The following is a 7,908-nucleotide window of genomic DNA, read 5'->3' as shown; positions in this document are numbered from 1 at the left end:
GAGACCACGAAGTGCATGGCCATGCCCAAATGAGTCAATATGAGATATTGAACTCATTTGATTGAGTGAGTCTACTTGGAGTTCAAGATTTAGATTGATTAGAGGATGACATGTTCTATGCCTCACATTGATTAATCTAGATGTCTAGGATAGAAGGACAATGTCATATATTGTGAAGAGTCACAATTAGTAGTCACAAGGTGATGTTGGATTTCAACATTCTTATAACTTGGGTAGTAATGATCTGCTTCTAGATACCGCTCATTACTTATGCTTCTAAATGGGTTTAGGAGCATTGCCAACATTATAAGAACCTATAGGGTCACACACAAAGGACAATTAGATGGAGATTAGGTTCATATGATGAACCAAGAGGATTAGATTCATGTGATGAATCAAATTGGATTAAGAGTAATCCTAATTGAACTAATTGAGTTGGACTCAAGTTGATTCATGTGTTCAATGAGTCTAATTTAGATTATGACTTATTAAATCAATTTAATTAAATGAATTAGATTCATTATATTAAATTGGCTTGAATCAAATGGTTGGATTTAATCAACCATGAGAGTAATGAAATCAAGTTTGACTTGACTTGAGAGGTAGATGAAGGGTCAAGTTTGACTTGACCATTTGCCACCTCATTGGTGAGTTGGCAAAGAGTGGGCCAATAATGATGTACCACATCATCAAGGCTAGCATATGTGTATGCCACCTCATGAGGGAGACCAAGAGTTGTGACACTTGGTATCCCATGGAGGTTTAAAAGCTTTATTTTTGGCCGGCCACTTATGGTTCTTGGAAGTTTTTCATTTTGGTGAGTAACTTCCTTCTTCTTCCTCTCAAGATTTCTTCTCTCCCTCTCCTCCTCCTTTCCGTGACTGATCAAGGGTGCTAGCACACATTTGTTTAGTTTTCTCCACCTATTTGTTCGTGTGGATACTTCTAGAGGGTTGTACACTTGACAACCTCGAGATCCGCCATCACTTGGAAGAGCGGGATACGCGAAGGGCTTTGCATCACGGATAAAAATTCCTTCTCCTTGTAGATGTAGTTAAGAACTAGCATAAGAAACTTGTACTCATAATGCTTTTCGAAATTTTACTTCGCACGGATCCGGTGGCATGGGAATCGGGGTTTCTGCAACGCGAAAAAATGATTTTTGCAGCCTGAAATCCCAACAGTGGTATCAGAGCCACGTGTGAAATCTTGTACGAGTTTAGTTTGAATTTTTTATAAAAAATGTAGGTTCTGTAACTTTCTGTAAATTTAGGTTTTTTAATGGTTTTTATGAGTATTTTCTCGTAAAAGCGAAGCACAAGTGTTTAGACACTTGTAGGCTTCGACTACCGAGAAGATTTTTCAAAAACGGCAAGGTTTCGCCCCAAATCCTTTTGGGTCAGTGGACTAAGGCGTTGTAGGATCGCTTAGAAACACTCGCGATGGTTATATCGTGGGTAGGGGCGCTACCCCTGACCTCACAAGGGGATTTGATTCGCGATTGCGCCCGAAAACCGCTAATCGGGACCGCCGGGAATTTTTGCTCATAATAATTGTAAAAAATAGTATTAAAATTACAGAAAATTATTGAAATTACAAAATTTAGAATTATGTGTAATTTGTGATGGTCATGGTCCAAAAGACCCAATTTGATTGGAATATTTGTGTTGTAATTCAAAATATGGCCTGCGTGTCGTCATGTGATTGTGTGTGTTGTATATGTGATTCGCGACCTGCGCGTCGTGCCTTCCTTCATTTATTCTTGTTGTAAATTAGTTTAGACTCGAATGTAACTCGAGTTTCAAAATTGTAATGTACAAAATTGGAGCCGTGGAAGGTCCACTCGAGACGAAGTTACGAGGAGGGTGCGAGCAACACAAGGTGGTCAAAGGGAGGAGCTTCAGAAGCTGTTGACCCTAGGTTGACCATCCTATCTTCTCATTGGCTTGAGAAGATCGTAGTAGGGCCATGACTAATCACAAATAATTTACTTATTTGCTTGTGTGTGTATGTGTGATGCATGCTAGTAAAGTAGTTAATTAGCGCCTTAATGATTAGATTAGATCTAAATCGTGTACAAGATGCACCCTATGATTAGATTAGATCTCAATCACGTCAACTCTAAAATGTCTACCATGTCGTGGTACCTATCACTACCTCGATCACATGTGTTGTTGAATCTGCCAAAGCAGAGCAACACATATTATCTTGGTAGGGTACGGAGGGACAATCTTGGTCCCGCCTATCAACGCATGGGTGAGTACAACTCAATTAGATTGAGTAACTAGTTAACTCGGTTGGATCGAGTAAAACTATAGGCATATTTCCAACGGTTGGAATATAGGACATAATCATATTTATATTAATTCTTGGGTGTATCAGTCAAAGCTAACTCAAGTTTTAATATAACTGCGGATAATGATCCTATAAACAAGAGTTGCATAGAGATGTAATTGGTAAATCGTTACCTACCGATCATATTAAATCTTGGGCGTATTAGCCAAAACTAACTCAAGGGTTAGTATGATGTGGATCTTGTCCCACATGAATTATAGAATTCAGTGGGATCATCATTTAGTTAAAGGCCTAATTAAATGATTAAAAGAATATGATATTTACTTTCTGCTTTAATTTCTGTTGTAGATTGCCATGACGTCGAACACGAACACCTTCTCTCTGCGTTCTGTCCTTGACACGGACAAGCTCAACGGAGCAAATTTCCTGGACTAGTACAGGAATCTGAGAATAGTTCTCACCCAAGAACGTAAATTGTACGTTCTGGAGCAGCCCATTCTGGAGGCTCCTCTTGCCACTGCCACGCGAGCTGACCGAGATGCTTACAAGAAGCATCAAGATGATGCATTAGATGTGTCCTGTCTTATGCTCGTGACCATGAACTCTGAGCTTCAGAAGCAACACGAGTTAATGGGCGCTTATGATATGGTTGAACATGTTTATCAACTATATCAAGGACAAGCGCGGCATGAGAGATTTGAGATCTCAAGGGCACTATTTCAGTGCAAGATGTCAGATGGGGCTCCCGTAGGCCCATATGTACTCAAAATGATTGGGTACATAGAAAACCTACAGAGGTTGGGATTCCCTCTTGGCCAAGAGCTGGCCACTGACCTGATCTTGCAGTCCTTGCCGGATAGCTATAGTCAATTCGTTATAAACTACAACATGAATGAAATTGACAAGCCACTGCCCGAGCTGCTTAGCATGTTAAGAACTACTGAGATGAACCTTAAGAAGGTTAAGCCCCACTCTGTTCTGATGGTTCAGAAACACAAGGGTAAGGGCAAGCCCAAAGGCAAGGGAAAGTCCCTAGCCAGGGGCAAAGGCAAGGCACTGAAGCCTAAAGGAGGGGTCACTAAGGATGCTTCTTGCTTTCACTGCGGTCAGACTGGGCATTGGAAGAGGAACTGCAAAGTATACTTGGAGGATCTTAAGAAGAAGCGAAGTAAGACTTCCACTTCAGGTATATATGTTATAGAAGTCAATCTATCTATTTCTTCATCATGGGTATTAGATACCGGATGTGCTTCTCACATTTATACTAATGTGCAGGCGCTGAGAAATAGCAGGGCATTGACGAAGGGCTAGGTGGACCTACGCGTAGGGAATGGAGCATGGGTTGTTGCTGTTGCTATAGGGACTTATTTTCTATCTCTGCCCTCTGGGCTTGTATTAGAGTTGGATGATTGTTGTTATGTGCCTTCTTTAACTAAGAACATTATATCAGTTTCTTATTTGGACAAGAAAAGTTTCTCTTTTATAATAAAAGATAAATGTTGTTCTATTTATTTAAAAGATATGTTCTATTGTAGAGCACCTCTGATAAACGGACTCTACATTATAGACCTTGAAAGCCCTATCTATAACATAAATACCAAGAGGTTCAAGTCAAATGACATGAACCAAAACCTATCTCTGGCACTGTCGCTTAGGTCATATAAATGACAAGCGCTTATCCCAGCTCCATAAGGATTGTTTGCTGGACTCATTTGATTTTGAATCTTATGAGACGTGCGAGTCATGCCTACTAGGCAAGATGACCAAGACACCCTTTAGTGGGCACAGCGAAAGAGCGACTGATTTGTTAGGACTTATACATAGTGATGTATGTGGCCCTTTCAATGTCGCTGCTAGAGGCGGTTATAAGTACTTCATCACATTTACTGATGACTTCAGTAGATATGGTTATGTGTACTTGATGACACATAAGCATGAATCCTTTGAAAAGTTTAAAGAATTCAAGAATGAAGTACAAAACCAGCTTGGCAAGAGTATTAAGATACTTCGATCAGATCGAGGTGAAGAATACCTTAGCCATGAGTTTTGTGACTATCTAGCTGAGTGTGGGATTCTATCCCAACTCACTCCTCCTGGAACACCACAGTGGAATGGTGTATCCAAAAGGAGTAACCATAATCTATTAGATATGGTGCGATCTATGATGAGTCACACAGATCATCCTACATTACCTTGGGGCTATGCTCTAGACACGGCAGCTTTTATACTCAACCGAGTTCCATCCAAGGTCGTGATAAAGACACCATATAGGATATGGACTGGGAGAGATGCCCAGGTGTCTTTTATGAGGATTTGGGGTTGTGAGGCTTACATTAGACGTCAAGTCTCAGACAAATTAGGACCCAAATATGACAAGTGTTACTTTATTGGATATCCGAAGGAAACTAAGAGATATTACTTCTACATTCCCAATCAGACAAGGTAGTTGTGGCAAAGACTCGGGTTTTTCTAAAAAGGGACTTTGTTTCTAGAAAGACTAGTGGGAGTACGTTTGATCTTGAAGAAGTTCAAGATGCGGACCATAGCACTGAATCCTCGATGGAAGTTAAACTGGAACCACAAAGTATTGTGGATGATGTTGTTCCACAAAGAGTTGAGGAACAACAACCAGTTCAAGTAGACATACCTCTTCGCAGGTCTGACAGGGTACGTCATCAGCCTGAGAGATATTCATTTCACTTGTCTAACCATGATGACGTTGTGCTCATAGAGGATGAGCCCACCTCCTATCAAGAAGCTGTGATGAGACCAGATTCCAAGAAATGGCTAGAAGCCATGAGATCCGAAATGGAATCCATGTACACCAACCAAGTATGGACTTTGGTTGATCCACCTGAAGGGCTAAAACCCATTGGGTGTAAGTGGGTCTTTAAGAGAAAGACTGACATGGATGGACTTATCTATAAGGGTCGCTTAGTAGCTAAAGGTTTCAAGTAGATTCATGGTATTGACTATGATGAAACCTTTTCTCCAGTGGCGATGTTTAAGTCCATTCGGATGATGCTTGCTATTGCAGCATACCATGACTATGAGATATGGAAGATGGATGTCAAAACCGCGTTTCTGAATGGAAACCTGCTGGAGGATGTGTACATGACACAACCTGAGAGTTTTGTAGATCCACAGCATACTAGCAGAGTATACAAGCTGCATAGGTCCATTTATGGACTAAAGCAAGCTTCTCAGAGCTGGAATCTTTGATTCGATGATGCAATCAAATAGTTTGGTTTCATCAAGAATGAAGATGAACCTTGTGTCTACAAGAAGGTTGTAGGGGACATAGTTGTCTTCCTCATATTGTATGTGGATGACATACTACTGATTGGGAAAGATATCCCTTTGTTATAGTCTGTCAAGACTTGGTTAGGAACATGTTTCTCAATGAAGGACTTAGCTGAAGCATCCCGCATTCTAGAGATACAGATCTATAGAGATAGATCTAAAAGGATATTTGTCCTAAGTCAGAGTACATATATTGACGAGGTACTCTAACGGTTTGCCATGCAGAACTCCAAGAAGGGATTTCTGCTGATGTCACATGGCGTGAGTCTTTCGAAGACTCAAGGTCCCTCTTCGAGAGAGGAGAGAGACCGCATGGATCATATCCCTTATGCCTCAGCCATAGGATCTATCATGTACGTTATGCTATGTACTCGTCCTGATATCTCGTATGCTTTGAGCATGACAAGCAGATACCAGTTAGATCCAGGTGAAAGTCATTGGATAGCGGTCAAAAATATTCTTAAGTACTTGAGAAGGACTAAAGAATATTTCTTGATATATGGAGGCAATGATGAGTTAGCTGTAAAGGGTTACAGTGATGCCAGCTTCCAGACCGACCAGGATGATTATCGATCGCAGTCTAGGTTTGTGTTTTTCATTAATGGTGGTGCTGTGAGCTGGAAGAGTTCGAAGCAGGACACAGTAGCTGATTCTATGACAGAGGCCGAGTATATTGCTACATCACAAGCAGCAAAGGAGGTAGTTTGGATCCGCAAGTTCATTACCGAGCTTGGGGTGGTTCCTAGCATTGTTAACCCTATTGAGCTCTATTGTGACAATAATGGAGCTATAGCACAGGCGAAGGAACCTCGCTCACACCAGTGGACCAAACACATACTACGACGCTTCCATCTCATTCGAGAGATTATCAAAAGAGGAGATGTGAAGATTTGCAGAGTACCCACAGAGGCTAACATCGCAGATCCCTTGACCAAGGCTTTGGCACAGAGGAAGCATGATGGTCACACTTGGTCATTGGGGCTTAGAGCCTACACTGATTGGCACTAGTCCTAGTGGGAGATTGTTAGTTAGAGCCCTAAAGCCAATCATTTGATGATTATTGTATGGACTCATTGTATCATATTCTTGTATATAAATAAAGGCATTTATTTTAGTAATTATACTTACTTGAATTAGTGCCAAATAACCAACTATAATAGCGTCCTTCAGTAGAAGGTTCTTACCTATATCAATCGATTGGTTGAATCGATAGTGAGATGATATAGGGAACACTACTCTTAACCATTCCTAGTCGAGTATTAACATTCAGGGACAATGTTAATGCAACGAGACTAGCATGTAGGTCAACTCGATGACTTGATCTCACAAGTCATGGATATGGAGATATCAAGTTGACACATGGGTATGCATTGGAGAATGTATACTGAATGAACCGCCATGAGAAAGTGTCATGGATCGTTATATGAGTGTCATATACTTTCTCATGTGGCTATTAGTATGACTACTAGTCCTTAGACCTGAAGTCACCATGGATCCCTACATAAGGAGTTACGTACTTTGGCTTCGTCAAACGTCACCCGTAACTGGGTGGACTACAAAGGCGATTACTGGGTATGCAATGAATTATGCAGAGGGATGTGAGTGATGTAGATGGGATCTATCCCTCCTATATGACGGGAGCGACATCGATATTCTTGATAGAGTGAGACCACGAAGTGCATGGTCATGCCCAAATGAGTCAATATGAGATATTGAGCTCATTTGATTGAGTGAGTTTATTTGGAGTTCAAGATTTAGATTGATTAGAGGATGACACGGTCTATGCCTCACATTGATCAATCTAGATGTCTAGGATAGAAGGACAATGTCATATATTGTGAAGAGTCACAATTAGTAGTCACAAGGTGATGTTGGATCTCAACATTCTTATAACTTGGGTAGTAATGATGTGTTGCTAGATACCGCTCATTACTTATGCTTCTAAATGGGTTTAGGAGCATTGCCAACATTATAAGAACCTATAGGGTCACACACAAAGGATAATTAGATGGAGATTAGGTTCATATGATGAACCAAGAGGATAAGATTCATGTGATGAATCAAATTGGATTAAGAGTAATCCTAATTGAACTAATTGAGTTGGACTCAAGTTGATTCATGTGTTCAATGAGTCTAATTTAGATTTTGACTCATTAAATCAATTTAATTAAATGAATTAGATTCATTATATTAAATTGTCTTGAATCAAATAGTTGGATTTAATCAACCATGGGAGTAATGAATTCAAGTTTGACTTGACTTGAGAGGAAGATGAAGGGTCAAGTTTGACTTGACCATTTGCCACCTCAT

This window comes from Zingiber officinale, chromosome 7A, assembly GCF_018446385.1.
Source record: "Zingiber officinale cultivar Zhangliang chromosome 7A, Zo_v1.1, whole genome shotgun sequence".
Taxonomy (NCBI): domain Eukaryota; kingdom Viridiplantae; phylum Streptophyta; class Magnoliopsida; order Zingiberales; family Zingiberaceae; genus Zingiber; species Zingiber officinale.
This window is presented reverse-complemented; position numbering follows the sequence as displayed.